This window comes from Phoxinus phoxinus (genome assembly GCF_949152265.1).
Source record: "Phoxinus phoxinus genome assembly, chromosome: 2".
Taxonomy (NCBI): domain Eukaryota; kingdom Metazoa; phylum Chordata; class Actinopteri; order Cypriniformes; family Leuciscidae; genus Phoxinus; species Phoxinus phoxinus.
The window spans coordinates 18,496,070-18,515,608 of record NC_136877.1 but is presented as its reverse complement, the minus strand read 5'-3'; the positions used below and the strand labels follow the sequence as shown (position 1 = coordinate 18,515,608).

Here is a 19,539-nt window from a genome sequence, read left to right as displayed (position 1 = left end):
ACATGGATTAGATTTAGAGCTGAAGTGTGTCATTTCCTTCTATCCCAGCTTAATATGCAGAGTCAAGTGTAAGTTAGCCATTTTTAGGCTGATTCCTCTCGGAAAAAAAAGTGCAAAACTCAATCAAACATTAGCTCAACCAATTGGGTAGGGTAAACCTGTCGTTATTGTTGCTTGTTTGGTGGCAGGAAAGGGATATTTAATCCCGAAAAAATACAATTAGCCTATGTAATCTTTTAAACACTAAGACTCAACACTAAACACAACAAGAATGTTGATAACCAAACATTCCTTTGTATGTACAAAATATTTTTTTTGCACAATATCTTTTTTTTTTGATGTTCCACGGAAGAAAGCAAGTCATAGAGGTTTGGAACAACATGTTCTTTTTTGTGTGAACTAACTCTTTAAGACAAACTTATCATTCCTATGAAAAAGCCTCGAGTTAAAATTAAATCTTAAATTGACCCATTAATCAGTAATTACAAGATTGCTAAAGGTAACATCCGCTTCTTAAGTGAGTGTGTGTTTACCTAGTTGCATTATGAGCTGAACACCTTCCAGTAAAGCGCTCTATCACACATATGCACACATATATGCTCATGTTGAAGAGGGAGGAGTAAACGGAGCTTTGAAGCTTAATGGGAATTTTGCGCTTGAGAATTGCTGTGACCGCCTTTGAAAAGCAGCAACAAAAAGTCAAGATTGAGAGAGAGGACTGAGTGGGTAGATGGATAAGGATGAGTGGAAATCCAAAAAGAGGGATAAAAAATGTTGTTTTTTTGTAGGTTTGAGCTTTTATGCTGTGATCTGAGGGTTTTCGCAGTACCGGGCTGGATGAGTGTATCAGGGGGGATCTGGACAGTGTTGCGAGCATTCAACATCAAAGAGTGTCGGCATCTATTCCTGCGACACTTGACACAAACTCAGACTAAAGCCAAACCGCTAAGTATATGAATAGGGTCTTGAATCATCGGCCCACTGCGCATTATCACGTTTATTATATAAAATATTTAAATCAATATGAAATATTTAAGGAGTCCACTGGAGCACTGATGGTGATGGAAAATATTGTATTTTTTTATAATTTTGTATCAATATTCAATGTTTTTTCTTCTCTAAAAGAATTTCAGATACACTAGACTCTTACATAGATGTTCTCATAAAAATTATATTTTTTCCTCTGAATCCTTGAGTTTCTCGTGAATCTATTGGCCACGTGATATTCCATATATGTCTATATAACCCTGACATTTTGAATTGTCTTGAAAGCCTACTATTTCAAACTCTTGCTAGTCCTTTTGTACAATTCAGGCAAATATTATCTCATGACAACAATATATCAAAAAAATATTTGATTCATTAAATAATTTCACAGATTTACGAATCTGTTTTTGGCTCTTTTTTTTTTATATGTGAAATTGAGAAGTGAATTCAGAACTCCTTTTCAATTAAAACTCGATGATTGAACTTCAAGTGCCAAACAGGATGCAGAAGTGTATTAGAAAATCTGAAAAAATTAATTAAAACACCACAATCGATAATAAAAAGTTAACACTTCATCGGTGTCCTTCGTGGTACACCGATGAAGTGTTAACTTTTTATTATCGATTGTGGTGTTTTAATTTTAGCTGAAGCTTAAGATTTTATGACTAACTGGGTAGTCATGAAAATATAAGTTATTTTGGTTGTGTTCCACAGCCAAAAGAAATAAGCTGTTTACAGCCAAAGATCTCGGGACAGTAGGAAGATAGTAGTGGGCAGTAGGGGTGTCACTTTTTATTCGATATTCGAATATGCATTCGAACATGGCGTGGAATATCCGTAATCGAACTATAAATCAACGATCCGTTTTTTAAAGTGCCATGTGTAGCGCAGTTTTTACAGTCTAGCCTATGATTAGACCGTTTGTTTTTTATTTTATTGTTTGCCATCTCATCCAGTAGCGTGCACTCTAAACGTATTGTAGCGTAGGCCCATGACCAAATCAAGCGAATAAATAGCCCATACCTGCCACCCTGTTTTGAAAATGAAAGATAACGCACAGAACGGCCAGCCTGAGCCGACAATTACGACCCCAACTCATCTAAAGAAGTATTGTCTGGAAATATTGTGGGTTCTACACCGTAGATGGTAAAGTAACCGTTAAAGATAAGGTTCTTCTCTCAATATTGACGCACAAATACCTGTGTGCGCCAGGCACGTCTGTTCGCTCCGAACGTGTGTTTTCCACCGCGGGGAACATCGTCAACAAAAAGAGAGCTGCACTTGATCCAGATCAAGTTGATAGATTGGTGTTTCTAGCAATCCTGCTGCTGTTTGTCACGTTATTGTTTGTCCCGTAATGTTCCGATTCTGTTGTTGTAAGACTCTTCCTGCAACGACTCTCCAAGCCACTAGGGAGCAGTGTCTGATCCCTCTTGCAATGACATTCCAAGCCACTAGGGAGAGCTGTCTGCTCCTTCCTGCAATTACTCTCCCAGCCACTAGGCGGCACTACCTGCTGTGAACTCTTTAGTTATGACTGCTAATCAAGTTAATGTGTTACACCTGTATTTTGCCCTATTTAAGTTGTCAGTTTTCATTGAGCTGTGTTCAGTCTTGAGCCTACCATCTATGGAATTCCTGAGTTCTAGAAGAGTTAAGTGCTGTTTCTCTGTTGCCATTGGCCTTACTATGTTTTGTTTTGTAAAGCTATGACTGCTCTTTTGTTATTATTTGAAAACTGAAGATCAAGTAAAGACTGCCTGCTTTTGAGTTACCTGAGCCTCCTAGTTTGCTTTTGCTTCTGCACATGGGTCTTCTACAAACTGTCTTCTCCAGTAGACCAGAGGTAGAGAAATAGCTTTCTCTGACGGGGAGACCCGGGTTCTAGACCCACCTTCGACACTTTGTCAGTTGATCGTGACAGCAAGACTGAACCATGGAAGTAGACCCAGTAGAAGAACATACTCCTCCCTCCAACGTGGAACGCATCCTCTCTGAGCTGTCTACCCAAGCTTCGGCCATTAACAAGCATGAACAGATTCTAATTGAGATTCTCCAGCGTCTAAGACATCAGTCTGCCTCTCCAGTCCCACTGACCCAGTCAATATCTCAAGCTGCACCAGTCCTACCAGCCCAGTCTCACGGTACCCCTCAGCCAGATCCACCAGCAGGTCTCCTACTCGAGCCTAGACTTCCAACCCCTGAGAGGTATGATGGGAACCCAGAGAGGTGTCGAGGATTTATAACACAGTGTACTCTTGCTTTCCAATTGCAGCCTAACAGTTTTCCTACAGGGAGCAGCAGAGTGGCATATATGACAACCCTTCTTGTCGGAAAGGCGTTGGATTGGGCTACAGCCCTCTGGGAGCGGCAGTCTCCTCTCACGACCAGCAGTGACCTCTTCATATCAGAGATGAGGAAAGTATTCCACCACCCTGTTAGTGGAGCAGAGGTTGATCATCGACTGCTTCAACTCACACAAGGAAGACGCAGTGTTGCAGAGTTTGCTATTGAGTTCCGCACCCTAGCTGCAGAGAGTGAGTGGGATCAGCGAGCCCTGAAAGCTGCATTCCATCGTGCCCTATCACATGAATTAAAGGATGAGTTGGCATACAGAGACCCAGCCCCTGATTTGGAGTCTCTGATCGATGTTGCTATCAGACTGGACAACCGCATCCGGGATCGACAAGGTGAACGTCGTCGTGAGACTCGACTGCCTGAGTTTAACACCTCCACTGGTTCTATGGAGTCTTCCTCACTCATCGGGTGTTCTGAGGAGCCAATGCAGCTGGGGAGAACCCGGTTGTCACAGGCGGAGAGGGAGAGACGGATGAGAGATAAATGCTGCCTTTATTGCGGTGAGTCAGGTCACTTCCGAGCCAACTGCCCTGAACTGGTGGGAAAAGGCAGCTCTCGCCCAAGAAGAGGGGGCCTGGGACGAGAGTAATCACTTACCCCCAACCAGCAGCTTCAGGTCTTTCCATTGACGTCTCACTCTCCTGGGGTAATGAACTTCATGAGCGCATGGCTTTCATAGACTCTGGTGCTGCAGGGAATTTCATGGACTTTACATTGGCCTCACAGTTAAAGATTCCGACCATCGCTCTCCATGAACCTCTGACTGTTACTGCATTGGATGGGAGGCCCCTAGGTTCTGGCCAGGTAAGCCAGTGCACCACATTCCTCCACTTTCAAGTGGGTTCTCATAGAGAAGTTATAAAGTTCTTTTTAATCAATTCTCCTGAATTTCCTTTGATCCTTGGGTATCCTTGGCTAGTTTTGCATAATCCAAGAATTGATTGGTCTTCCAACCAGATAAGTGAGTGGGGGCCTAACTGCTGTGTGTCTGGTTTGTCTCTCTGTCATTCTCCTGAGCCACAGACGACCTTCCCTACACTACCTGAGTCATCAGTCCCATCCACAGAGATGCTGGCTATTTCTGGGCTGAAGCAAGTGGCTTCCAGTGATCTTGCTGCCTCTCCCGAGTCATCCCGTGTTCCCCAGGAGTATGCAGACCTCTGTGAAGTGTTTAGCAAGGAACGTGCTGCTTCTCTTCCACCCCATAGACCTTATGACTGCGCAATTGAACTGCATCCTGGTACTTGTCCACCTCGAGGGAGACTTTTCTCTCTGTCTGCCCCAGAAAGAGCATCGATGGAGGAATATATCAACAAGGCACTTGACAGTGGTTTCATCCGCCCTTCAACCTCACCGGCAGGAGCCGGGTTTTTCTTTGTGGGGAAGAAGGATGGCAGTCTCCGGCCATGTATTGACTACCGGGGTTTAAATCGTATCACTGTAAAGAATCGCTACCCACTGCCATTGATGACTACAGCATTTGAACTCCTACAAGGTGCAACTATATTTACCAAACTGGACCTTCGGAATGCCTACCACCTAGTTAGGATCCGAGCCGGGGATGAGTGGAAGACTGCATTCAACACCCCGACTGGTCACTATGAATATAAGGTAATGCCCTTTGGCCTAGTCAATGCCCCAGCCGTCTTCCAGGCATTCATTAATGATGTTCTACGAGAGATGCTTAACCAATTTGTGTTTGTTTATCTTGATGACATCCTCATCTTCTCCCGTTGTTACCAAGATCATGTCCAGCATGTCCGGCAGGTTTTGTCTCAACTGTTACGGAACAACCTCTTTGTGAAGGTGGAGAAATGTGTGTTTCATGTACCAGCTGTGTCCTTCCTTGGGTTCATTGTCTCCAATGGCAGCATCCAGATGGATCCTGGCAAAACCCATGCAGTCCTGAACTGGCCCCAGCCGTGCTCTGTCAAACAGGTACAGCGCTTTCTTGGTTTTGCTAATTTTTATAGGAGATTTATACGGAATTTCAGCTCCCTTGCAGAACCCCTTACAGCCCTTACCAAGAAGACCTCAAGGCAATTCCAATGGACCGAAAGAGCAAATCAAGCGTTTGAGCGGCTCAAGCAAAGATTCACCTCGGCACCCATCCTGACCCTCCCCGATCCAGAGTTGCCCTTTGTAGTTGAAGTGGATGCCTCAGATTTTGGAGTGGGAGCTGTTTTGTCTCAAAGGACCACGGGGGACAGTAAGCTTCACCCTTGTGCCTTTTTTTCACGTCGACTCACCCCAGCAGAAAAGAACTATGACATTGGTAACCGGGAGTTGCTGGCAGTGAAGTTGGCGCTCCAGGAATGGAGACACTGGCTGGAAGGGGCCAAACACCCATTCATCATTTGGACCGACCACAAAAACCTCACATGCATCCAGGAGGCTAAAAGGTTGAATCCACGGCAGGCCCGATGGGCTCTTTTTTTTAACCGTTTCGAGTTCATTCTTTCTTATCGACCAGGCTCTAAGAACTCTAAGCCCGATGCCCTTTCGAGACAGTTTGATACGCCAGAGGTGGAGGACAGACCCGAGCCCATCATTCCAGGTTCCAAGGTGGTGGCAGGGGTTCAGTGGGGAATAGAGTTGGCGGTAAAGAAGGCTCAACGACAACAGCCCGACCCAGGTAATGGGCCCCCAGGTCGCCTTTTTGTTCCTAATGTTGTACGATCTGATGTGTTACAGTGGGGACATGCATCTCTTCTTTCGGGTCACCCTGGAGTTACAAGAACTTTGAAGCGTATCCAGACACGGTTCTGGTGGCCCAGTATGCAAGCGGATGTCAGAGAATTTGTGTCTGGCTGTTTTGTATGTGCCCAAAATAAAGAACCTAAAACCCACCCTCAAGGTCTTCTTCACCCTTTACCCATCCCGAGACGTCCATGGTCTCACATCTCCTTGGATTTTTTTACTGGACTTCCTAAATCGCAAGGTAACACAGTCATCTTGGTGGTGGTAGACCGATTCTCAAAAGCATGTCATCTGATACCTCTGCCTAAGATCCCCACAGCTTGTCAGACGGCAGACCTCATGATGCAGCATGTCTTCAGGATCCACGGGTTTCCTCAGGACATGGTCTCTGATCGGGGGTCACAATTTACTTCTCGGTTTTGGAAGGCTTTTGGCCGTCTTATTGGAGCATCCATCAGTCTGTCTTCTGGGTTCCACCCTCAGTCTAATGGTCAGACAGAACGGGTCAACCAGGAGATTGAGAAGACTCTCAGGTGCCTGGTCTCCAATAACCAAAGCACCTGGAGCTCCCGTCTGATCTGGGCTGAGTTTGCCCATAACACTCTACACCATTCATCCTTGGGCATGTCTCCTTTTGAATGTCAATTTGGGTTTCCCCCATCTTTGTTTCCTGAGCAGGAACTGGAGGTCCAGGTACCAGCCGCAAACCAATTAGTCCAGAGGTGCCGCCAGGCCTGGCGGAAAGCACGCACAGCCTTAGTGAGAGCATCGCAGCGGCAGCAAAGACAGGCCAACCGGCGCCGTAGAATCGGGCCATCACTACGTCAGGGTCAGAGGGTATGGTTGTCGACTAAGGATCTTCCACTTCATCTAGAGTCTCGGAAACTGGGCCCACGATTCATCGGTCCTTTTAAGATCCTTAGGAAGATCAACCCTGTGTCATACCGGCTACTCCTACCCAGGTCTATGCGCATTCACCCCACTTTTCACATTTCACGTTTGAAGCCTGTTGTCTGCTCTCCTCTATCCACAGCCAAGAAGCCCCCCCCATTACCCCAGATTGTTGGTGGGCAGCCAGTGTACACTGTCCGTCGACTGCTAGATTCTCGTAGAGTCCGTGGAAGGGTCCAATACCTAGTGGACTGGGAGGGATATGGCCCAGAAGAGCGGTCTTGGGTGCCAGCTGGGGACATCTTAGATCCAGACCTTATCAGAGAGTTCCACCGTCTGGATTCCAACCGTAGCCAACGGAACGTCAGGAGCCGTTCGTGAGAGAGGGGCTCCTGTAAGACTCTTCCTGCAACGACTCTCCAAGCCACTAGGGAGCAGTGTCTGATCCCTCTTGCAATGACATTCCAAGCCACTAGGGAGAGCTGTCTGCTCCTTCCTGCAATTACTCTCCCAGCCACTAGGCGGCACTACCTGCTGTGAACTCTTTAGTTATGACTGCTAATCAAGTTAATGTGTTACACCTGTATTTTGCCCTATTTAAGTTGTCAGTTTTCATTGAGCTGTGTTCAGTCTTGAGCCTACCATCTATGGATTTCCTGAGTTCTAGAAGAGTTAAGTGCTGTTTCTCTGTTGCCATTGGCCTTACTATGTTTTGTTTTGTAAAGCTATGACTGCTCTTTTGTTTGTATTTGAAAACTGAAGATCAAGTAAAGACTGCCTGCTTTTGAGTTACCTGAGCCTCCTAGTTTGCTTTTGCTTCTGCACATGGGTCTTCTACAAACTGTCTTCTCCAGTAGACTAGAGGTAGAGAAATAGCTTTCTCTGACGGGGAGACCCGGGTTCTAGACCCACCTTCGACACTTTGTCAGTTGATCGTGACAGTTGTTTGTTTGTTTTTCATGTAGCCTAATTTTGTGATTGGCTAGGCACTTCATATAGATTAAGTTGATAACCTGCTGGTTTAAACATTAAGTCAACATTTTTTTCAGACAGGCTATGACCTGAGTCCTGTTTATGACTGTCAGACTGTTAATACATTTGTGATTGAATCTCCGTTAAGGTGTTTTTTGGGGGGCGGGGGGTGGGGCTCGTAGATATTTTAATATATTCAAATACATTTCTTGATATTTGATATCCGTTCAAATTTGATTTTTCTCAAAAGTGACAGCCCTAGTGGGCAGAGAGCAAAACAATGGAGATGAAACCAAAGGTGAGGTTGAGAAAGAGAGATAGCTGTTTTAATGATCTTCCTTTTATATCTACAGCTCAATTATACTCTCTACTGCAACTGCAGACACAGACAAGGTGTAGGAGATCATTACACTGCTCAGCCTTAAAGGTCGACCTCCCACAAAAAAACACACAAAACCCCTTGTAATCTCCTCTCATCCTCCAAGGCTTCTGCTTGCTGTGGCTTGGAAAGAAGAAGAGGCAGCCATTGAATTCATAATGAATATATTAGTAATATATACAGTTAAAATAAAAAGCAGGCCCTTACACAAAATTAATACAAATCCTCACTTAGATATGATAAAATATTATAATACTAAAAAAAAAATTAAGGCGACAGAAAGGTGATCACGAGGCAAGATCAACTGTGGACACACGCATTACCCAAAAGTAATTACAGAAAAATAAAGACTAAATGCTAGAACGGATAGAAACTCATCAGCTGCATTACAACCAGGATGGAGAGGCACTTCAGTATAAACCATCTAAACCTCAGAACAAGACATCCTGTGAAACTCCCATCTGAGAGTGGCAGAACTCCCTGGACTGTGTGCACAGGCGTAGCAACACTCTTCTGTAGAAATGGAGCATAATTGGTCATTTCATATTCAGCACCCCAAGCATCACCTCATAAAAGAGAGATATGGTGAATGAAGCCACACGTCTACTGATGTGAAGGACGAACCAAGCATGTTTCCTACTGCCGCTGCAGGCACAGACGAGACTTATAGAGTGAATATTCATCCGCTGTATGCAGTGCCTTTTCATTTAGTACATTTAAAACATGGAATAAAATTGCTCTCAAGTAGATTATGCAACGATATATATATATATATATATATATATATATATATATATATATATATATATTTAAAGAAATGTTGGTGTTACGTCCACAGTTATGCCACATTCCATAATTTATTTCATACATACTCTTGCTATCAAAAATGTAGGGCCTTTAAGATTTAGAAATGTTTTTTAAAGATGTCTCTTATGCTCACCAAGGCTGCATTTATTTAATCAGAAATATCAGTAATATTGTGAAATTAACTGAAACTATTGATTATTTTAATCCATACTTGCTTATGTATTTAACTTATTTTAAAAAGTGTATTGACCCTAAACTTTTAAACGGTAGTGTAGTAGATATACAATCTAGATCTTACCTGCTTAAACTTCTTTTTCAACATGTCATGAAGTCAGAAACGTCATTCATGTAAACCATGACCTCTGCAAAATAAAGAGCTATTATTGCTTTATTATTTGCTCTATTATTATTTCTTTATTTGTACATATTCTAGCCAGTGACATATGATAGAAAATGGCAAATAGACGATGAACGTCATTCTAGCACATCTGTGATGTATAACTAATTAATTTGGTGCCTTCCCAGATGCATGGGACACACACATCAATCATGTGCTGTACTATTTGGTGGGCATGAACATGTAGGAGCGGTTATGAGGTTATTGGAAATTAAAAATGCTAAATGAGAAGTACAAATTACGAATTTCTCTCTCCAATAATTGTTGGTGCTTCTGTTTTTCTATGGCTAATTAAACTGATTGCGTTTAATCTCACACTTGTTAATTTTCAAGGCAATAGTTCTTGATTGGAGTGGAAATAGGACTCTCTTTCCCCCAATTTTGTCCTTTGTGTTTTTATTAACATTCTTCTTCAACATATTTATCCTAGAAATTACATTGTTACATTTACTCCGAATTATTTGTCCTCCTCCTCATTCTCCAACTGCTTTCTCTCCTTTCCCAAGTCTTTGTGATTAGTCTTATTTGTATCCAGTCACAGCTGTCGTCTCAAAATGATGTATTTTCGCTGGACGCGTGTCCTTGTTTTATTCATTTTCATTTATTTATTTATTTAGTTTGATGTGGCTGCTAAGTGCCTCTCTGTCAAACCCTATGTTATTTGCTGTTAACAAATTACGCTAGGCCACACAGAATGCTGAAAGCCAGCATAAACAAACCATTAGCTGACAATATGTACAATGTGTGCACTTGTAGTTAAGCAGAGGGTTTTGATTAAAGCACCCTGTCTAAGGTTCCCCCCTCCACACACATACACACACACACACACACACACACACACTCACACTATTATAGCCAAAGCTTAAGGCATAAGGGCTGCTGGTATTTGGGCTTGTAATGAAGAGAAAAATCGATATAAACGAGGAAGGATATTTCCTTCTAAAGTGCCTAAAAAGCTCTTAATCTGGGCATAAATAAATAAAGTTTGCTGGTGTTAAGGTTTAGCACATTGCTGACAAATTTTCAAAGATGTATGAGAGGGAATTGGAGAACTACACCCCTCTGAGCCTTTTACATTATTTTTTATTTACATCATACAGCTGTAAGACATTTTGCAAAGCTCAAGAGAAAAGAGAACATTACATATACGCGTGCAGGTTTCGCTAACATCTTTGCCTCCAGTTAGCACTTGGCATTCGCAGTGTGAACATTCTTGTGTTAGCACTGGCTGTTATCTCCAGTGTGGGCTTTACACTGCAGGGGAGATGACAAGTGCAGGACATGCACCGCTGAAAGAGATCAAGACAAAGAGAGAAGCTGGGTGTGAGCGTAGAGAATAGAAAGTAGGTAGCAGAAGCTCTCAGCAGGGGGTGGTCAGTGGTTCAAGAAACTAGAACGATGAAGTGGTACGAGAGTGAACGTTCTCTGTTCTTTAGCTGATGAAATATGAGGGAAACAAACGCAGGAACTGAAAGAACATGATGATACATTGCTGTGCATGTGCTAAGTGGGGTCAGAAAATTACACGTGCTCAACCCATCATGTTTGAAAATGATGTACCATCTACACTAAACTGTGATCTTTAACTTTCATCTCTCTTTTTTTCAAGTCATAAAATATGAGCAAGGAACTGTGTAAAATCAGTCTTTATTAATCAATAATCTGCCCCTTTAATCATAATTTGTGTGAAAAGGAATACAAATTGGTGTTTTACTCACTGCAACTAGTGGTCATGTCAGCTGGAAACTGTAGCATTTTGCTTGTACAAGTGTGTTTTTGAGTTTTGCAAAAACAAATGCAGATAGAGGCACATTTTTCCAATGAATCTGTGTTGGAAAATGACCAGGGTTAGGAGAGATAATCACACAGGAATAGACATTTAAATATCTGGTGACAAAAAGGCCCCAGTGAATTCTTCTATTAGTTTTACAACATTTGATATTGTTCCGATTATTCTATTTTAGTTCTGCCTAGTTATGGGTTCTGTCAGCCATAATCATTCAGATTAAAAATTTGCTTAATTTTATAACTTAATTTTACTGCTGTCAAATCTATTAATCGTGATTAAATTCATCTAACTTAAAAGTTTGTGTATACACACACATACACACAGCACTACACTATTTATTAATTTGATGACCATGGGAATTAAAGTATAAATAAAAAAAAGATATTAAGTTTATGTGTATATATATATATATATATATATATATATATATATATATATATATATATATATATATATATATATATATAGTGAAGAATTTTTAAGAATATTTCATACTATATGACTTACTTTTTTCAGTGGGAAACAAAAGAGGATATTTTGGAAAATGTGTTTACAATAAAAGTCAGTGCAGTGTGGTCCAATGCAGTTAAAATATTCTTCAAAATATAGTATTTTATCTTACATGTAAGAAAGAAAGTCATATTAGTTTGGAACGACATGAGGGTGACTAAATAGATGACAGCATATTCATTTTGGTAGTGAACTATTCCTTTTAATGGGCCATCAAAAACATAATCCTTTTTGTTGAGCACAGTAAAGAAAATGTTCTAGAGGAATAGAAATCAATCCCTTCTCTCACTCACTCTTCTGGGGTTATCTGGGCCTTTTGGTGGGGTGAAACTTTCCCATGTACAAATTAATGTTCTTCCTTTTAATGTTGCCATCAGAATGATCTACAGATTTGTTTTCATTTCAAGTGGTGGCATGTCCTTATAAATCACTGCAAACAAATCTCTTTGTCATTCTGGCTGTGAACGGCTCTTATTGGTTGCCAAAGCCAGGTGGCATTACTTGTTACCATGCCAACAAGTTGTTCCGGACTAAATCATTGTCTAGTGTGGCTGGCAGACTGACAGAATAAATCTGCTAGTATATGTGAAGTTAAAAAGAGCACATACACCTGATATTAGCTAGTATTTTAGAACATACAAATTAGGTAATCAAAGTTAAGTGCATTTAGTCTTGAAGGCCAGTTAACAGAGGTTTTCATTAGCCTGGAAATCAATTTAGTAATATCATGAATGGCCAAATTCAATTATGGTTCTAGCAAACCCAGTATTTTTTATTTTTTTTTGAAGATCAAGAGACTTTCACATAATTAGATGAATTTGTAAATACTATTCGAATGAGTGGTCATCCACTTATCTCGCAGCGTTTTATCCCACGATAATTGTGGATTATACTAGGGTAAAAAAATGGTGGGTTGGCGGAATCTTTGAAACCCTTCAGACGGAAGAAAAATAATATCTCTCCCACATCTTTCTACCAACATAAATCCCCTGTATGTTACCCTTTCTATTATCCACTATCAGTTGTATTATCAACCAAAAATTAAGATTTTTAAATTGTTTACTTACCCTTATGATGTTTCATACTTGTTATCTGTAAAACACAAACGGAGATATAGCTGCTTTTTTCCTCACAAGTGTAAAATATAGCAATGTACCTAAAAATATCTGGAATTTCTGCTTGACAGGCTGACTACCCTGGTTGATAAGGTTAGGGTTAAAAATAAGGTTTGGGTTTTGCTTTCGTGTTTTGCATCACTCAAACATGTAATATTATTACCTGCGTTGTTCATGCACCTGATAATATCCTGGTAAGTTTTCAGAGGCCTGAAGGAATCGTCTGAAATGAGGTGGGAATGTCACCAGAGCGACGTTCGGTGGTGCAAGGATAAAAATCGCAACAGTGACATTTCCCTTATGAGACTACCCTGGATGACAAGTTCATTTTTGGACATCCTGTAGACAGCCTATTAGAGATGAACCAGTTTATGTGTTTGATTTGCCTGAGTGCAGAAACATTGTAAGAATAAACTTTGTATGTGTGTATACATCAATCAAACTGGTTTTAATTAGTCAAATTGGGCCAGAATTTGCTGCAGGCATGTAAAGTAGAGCTGGATGTCCTTTATTTTAGGCTACATCTCTCTCACACGCACACACTGGGTGAGAAATGGCACATTTTCTCATCTTTTCTCGACCCATCTCTTTCAAACACACACACGGTCATGGTCACAATAAGCATGAGCCAACTTTAATATTCTCAAATGATACAGACCACATGGATCTGATTATGTAACCCAGACCACTAAGGTTATGGCCGTTCACTCTATAAAACTCTTTTTTTGTTTAAATATGTAAATTATGTTAGAAAGAAAGGGCATGTAAAGGGATAGTTCACCCAAAAAAATAAATTCTGCCATCATTTACTCACCCTCATGTTACTCTAACCCTGTTTATTTCGATAGTTTGAAACATTTATCAACTGTCTTGGTCTATTCATTGAAAGTCAGTGGGGTCCAAAACAACATGTATTGTATGTTTCTTTCTTTTTTTAAAGAAAAAGTCATACAGCGACATGCGGGTGAGTAAATTATGGCATTGATGATTTTAAATTTTGGGTGAACTATACCTTTAAAACTACATGCACAAATGAATGTCTGTATTTTTAAGCATTTTCTAAAAAGACATTAATGATGCAGATTCCTCTCCATTATTCACAAGTCCTGGGTTATTTTGGCCTATTGTGTATGTGTGTTCCCAGAACCTGATGTAAGCCTGTCTGTTGCTGTGGGTAAATACAGAAGGCAGAGATGTACACAGTGTCTGTGCAATCATACATCCGTCCATGCACACACACACACACACACAGGGCAACTCATCTGCTCCCCCTCATTTCACCTAAGCTATTCTTAAATGGGCTTTATTGGCAATGAGATAAATTCTGGCAAAGTACTTACACGACAAAAATACGGCTAACGCGCACATTACAGACACAATGCCCCCTCTCTTTTTTTCCCATCTCGCATTGTGCTCGCTCACTTTAGCTCTCCCTCTCTTGGTGTCCCGCATCAGCACTCTTGCAGACAGCGCTGTCTGTCCTATCTCTTTCCCTCAATCCGTCTCTTTCCCTGTCTTTATCTCAGCCTCACACGCTGCCCTTCCTCAGCAACTATCTCAAACTGCAGATAGACAGGACATGACAATGGGAAAGAGGGAGAGTAATTTAGCGATCAAGTCTCCTACCCTCTTTTTAAGGCAACAAAAGGTGGCAAAAAAAAACTTTAAAAAGTAACTTTTTTATCTTATCTTTACTTAAAGTGCTTAACAGTGCTATACAGTGTTGTTTCTTTTCCCTTTTTTTAATATAAATATTCTGAGTTTAATACACGGTAAGCTTAATCGACAGCATTTGTGGTTTAATTATGATTACCACGAAAGATAATTTTGAGGTTTATGGTGTACTGCGTCTTAATGGCAAAAATTGGATATACACTACTGTTCAAACGTTTGGGGTCGGTGAGATTTTGTAATGTCCTTGAAATAAATCTGTTATGCAAACTAAGACTCCATTTGTTTGAAAATAAAAATACATTAAAAACAGTAATTTATAATAGCATTTATTTAAAATAGAAATAATATTATTTATAACACTATTATAACAATGTATAACATTATAATTTATGATTATACAATTTATAACATTATAAATGTCTTTACTGTCCTTTTTGATCGGTTTGATCCATCCGTAACGAATAAAAGTATTAAATTATTATTTTTTTTTTAAATCTTAATGACGCCAAGCTTTTGAATGGTAGTGTAACTTTACACAGAAACCGTTAGCAAGCATTTTTTTACACTCTGAGATGTTACACACATATTGTTTACATTCTGTAGCTATGCTATTGCTTAAAAATAAAACATTGTTACGTTTATGGATTGGCACCATTCACTTTCTAATGATGAGTGCGTTGAGACGCTGTAGGAACGCCCCTGCGTGATTGTGTCGTGAAGCACGTGTATAATCAGTCCAATGGAGAGACGAGACGTCATAGGCGGGTGACGTCATCTACCAGGAAACTATAAAGCACACCTGAAAACAGACCGCACAAGCTTCTGATAGGCCGAAGCAAGTCGATCACAGGCATTCAGGGAGTATGGCAGGGCGACGCTGCGTCTCGTTCCCTCTTCAGGGAACCAGGGTTACAGTCGTAACCTGAGACATTCCCTATCAAGGAAACTCGAGCTGCGTCGAGGCGCTGTGGGAACACTATACCCACGACGCCATAGTAACAAGTGCCTGTCCGTGTGAAATCTCTGCGCACACCAAGACGAAAGCACCAGCACCCCTGGAGTGGAGCCGAGGTCAAGGTCAAAAACCTCACTAATGTGTGCGGCGAGGCAACATCCTGGCACATCACAAACATATTCCTGACAATAATGTTTTAGAAGCATCCATACTCCTAGTATCTTGGTCTGACACCTCACAATGCCACGAAGGAAACGTTACTAGAAGTTGTCTCCCCAAGGATACACCATTAAAGGGACGTGGTAAGGCCGCCATGTACACATTTAGTGTGGAGGGGATAGACCTGTGGAGAAATGCTCCTGCAGAAACTCCAGCACTGCAACCACAGGGCAGATAACTGGGTCCAGCTGGTGCTCTCCACACCAGGAAGTGAACAATATCCACTTCAAGGTGTACTATTTCCTCGTGGAGTGGAGGATGGTCTCAACAACCTCAGTTGAGAGACCTAAACTTATGAGCTGGGCCCCCTCAGAGGCCAAGCCCAAAGTTTCCACAATTCTGGGCGGGGTTGAAGGATGAACCTGCTTGCCTGAGAGAAAAGTCCCCCCCGAGCGGAATATCTAGAGGAAAGCTGTCGAGGAGAGACTCTAGGTCCGAGAACCGTACCCGGGCCTGCCAAAACGGGGCTATTAACAGAAGACGGGTGGATAGAAATATGGGTGGATGAGACCCGAACTGAATTCTGTAACCCTTTTGTATAGTGAGCAGGACCCAATGAGATATATTTGACAGTAGCTTCCACGCTGCCAGAAAATCTACTAAGGGGACCAGTCTCTCGAGATGAACATCTACTTCGGTGTCCAGTAACGGCGAACTGGCAGCGCCGCAACCCTCCTCAGAGAGTCGCTTCCCAGAGGGCGCCGAGGAGAAATGGGCACCGTATTTTGATGAGGTTGAAACAGTTTCTCCCTGGAGGGGAATGCCCTCAGAAGTCTGACGGCCTCAGCATCAGGACTACTTCTTAGTTGAAGCTTTCTTCGAGATAACAACGTCCTCAGATATGTCTTATCCCAAGCCTCTCGAGACTGGTCTCTAGTATAGCTTGAGCAGCCGATCCAGCGTCCTGAAACAGATGACCGGCAGGAAATAACCGAACTGACCCCTCTTAAACCCTCCTTCTGCGAGTCAGACACTGAGATAAGAACTCGCTGGAGGGCACCGAAGGGAGATGGGCACCATATAATGAGGTGTTGTCCATTTCCCCCCGTGAATTCACCATTTATTTCCTCAGAATTAAATGACTCCTCAAAGATCAGATGAGTACTTATTTAATTTTCTCAATTAAATACAGCCAAATATCAACCAGACAAGTAAACACAGTCTAGATGAAAAAGCTGAATAGTATATTAATACAGACATCTATCTCCTCAAAGACAAGATGAGTAAATATTTAATCTTCTCAAAAATTAAATGCAGCCAAATATCAACTAGACAAGTAGAAAGGGTCTAGGTGAAAAGCTGAATATAGTGTTATTAATATAGAATGCATATTATAATCTCAAACAATAAAGAATACATAATTAGTTTGCACACAATCATAAGAGAAGGGAAATTTCCTAACCCTTTCCTGCACATATTATACATTGCGGACCCATTATCTACACGTTGCCTCGGCAAACGCGAGATGAGCCACTAGATTATTATTTCAGATATGAAGACCTATAATCTACGTGCTGCCTCAGCACACGCGAGATCCGAGATCGAGTCACAGAATCTTTATCGCAGACCCGAAATCTACGCGCTGCCTCGGCAAACGCGACATCCGAGCCAAAGAATCTTTATTGACTTTCTTCCCTCAAGAAGAAAGCCAACAAGAGCAGAGCTAAAACTCTCGATAGTGCATATGTGACCGGTCACGGAAAGTAGGGACACAAGTCGGTTCTGGGTCATTTTGAGTTATTCACAGATTCTGAAAGTGTAGTCTCCAAGCTTTCCATTGATGTGTAACACATGGAAATCTGATAATATTTGGAGAAGTTGTGGCCATTTGAAGGTAGGCACTCAAAAAAATTCAAAGTGGAGAAATCTGCCTCTAAAGATTGAGCAGTTCTCACCTCTCTCTGCTGCTGGGAGTGACAATAGGGCTCATTTACATCTCATTTAGATAAGCCATACCCCCTGTAAAGCTCCCCCTGTAAAGCTGTAAAGCACATGTTGTTTTATTAACATTAAATGGATAGTTCTCCCCAAATGTTTAATTGTCATCATTTACTCTCCCAAGTTGTTTTAAACCTGAATATGTTTCTTTCTTCTGTTGAAGTTATTTGGAAGAATGTGGGTAACCAAACAGTTGATGTTCCTCAGTGACTTTATTTCCTATGGTAGTCAATGGGGACCAGCAACTGTCTGGTTACCCACATTCTTCCAAATATCTTCTTTTGTGTTCAGCACAAGAAATAAATAAATACAGGTTTGGAACAACATTAGAGTGAGTAAAGAATTATTTATTTTTTATTTTTGGGTGAACAATCCCTTTAAGGACAAGCGGCTGCATGTTTACTATTAGGGCTACTGTCTCTTTAAGACTTGAAAGCAACGCGTCTAATATGTACGCATAATATGACACGCAGATTTGCTTTCAGTTTAGATATAACCAACTTTCTTTATGTAAACCTTGAGTGTATTTGACAGTATTAGCTCAAAAAGACTCAAAAGATAACTCAGCCCAGTATCCAGGCGCTGTTAGACAGGCTTTTAGTGCATGTGCGCGTCGGCTGTTTGCGCGCAGAAAAGCGCATTAGAACAGCGCATCAGCAGCGAATGACATGTTTAACCGGCAAGGCTTTAAAGCACATGCAAATAATGAACTTTTGAGAACTGCAGTGTCCTGTTCCTCTGCGTAAACATTTAATGTGAGTATTTATCGCGTTGTACACTGGGCTGTTGAGACGCAGACTGCTACAAAAGCACGCAGCAGCTTGCTTGCAGCAAGGATCACAGCGCAGCTTTGAACTATATCGATGCGATATGGTCTAATTCCATATCCCATTTAAAAAATATATCTATATATTTTTTATATCGATATATCGCCCAGCTCTACCACGCTGTTCCCTTGGAGGGTGGGGGCAATAACAAAAGAAACAAAAGCCGGCTTATCCAGTATGGAAATACACACAGACAATGACACGCCCCTACTGCGAGTTATAATCTCAGAAAAAACAAGCCGATTTCAACCTAAAAATGTACGATTTTAAATATACCAATATTGATATCTAAAACATGGAGAGGCTTCTTCGTGATCTCAACTAACAGATTCTGCAAAAAAGCGAAAATCACCAGTTTTGAAAAAAAACGCTTCTTTCTCATTTTGCTCAAAAGTTGTGCTGCCGACTTGTGTCCCTAACTTTCCGTGACGGGTCACATATGTCGGTAAATGAACGAACACTGTCAGCCCCCTTTTACTAGAGCTGACTGTGCATGCTCCACTCCCAAACAAACAACACATGAATCACGTGTATCCCCACTCGTAATGAAGCGAGGGCAGGGATGAACACACGATCCAAAGCTGTTTGCTCGCCATACTCCTGTCTAAATATATAATTTATGCTTGTGGACAAACAACAAACAACAGAGACCGATTCACACAGAGCGCTTGCTGAAGGCACAGAAGCTTGCACGGTCTGTTTTCAGGTGTGCTTTATAGTTTCTTGGTCGATGACATCACCCGCCTATGACGTCGCGTCTCTCCATTGGACTGATTATACACGATGCAATCATGCAGGGGCGTTCCCACAGCGTCTCGACGCAGCTCGAGTTCCCTTGAAAGGGAACCTCAGATTTTTCCTTTTTTACATTAGAAAATTAGCCAAAATATTTTTTATGGTAATCAACATTACTGTATATCATGAATGCTGTCAAATGAGCTTAACCCAGAATATTCCTAAAGAAATAAAGTTTTTAGCTGAAAAAGATCAAACATATATTAATATGTGTAATTCATATCAC

At 41.4% G+C, this 19,539-nt stretch overlaps 1 protein-coding gene across 3 annotated transcripts in view; it reads left to right on the top strand.

The window, feature by feature from the left end:
- The window catches only part of pcxb (pyruvate carboxylase b), a 237,790-nt gene that overhangs the window by 125,446 nt on the left and 92,805 nt on the right, over positions 1–19,539 (top strand). The window lies entirely within an intron of this gene.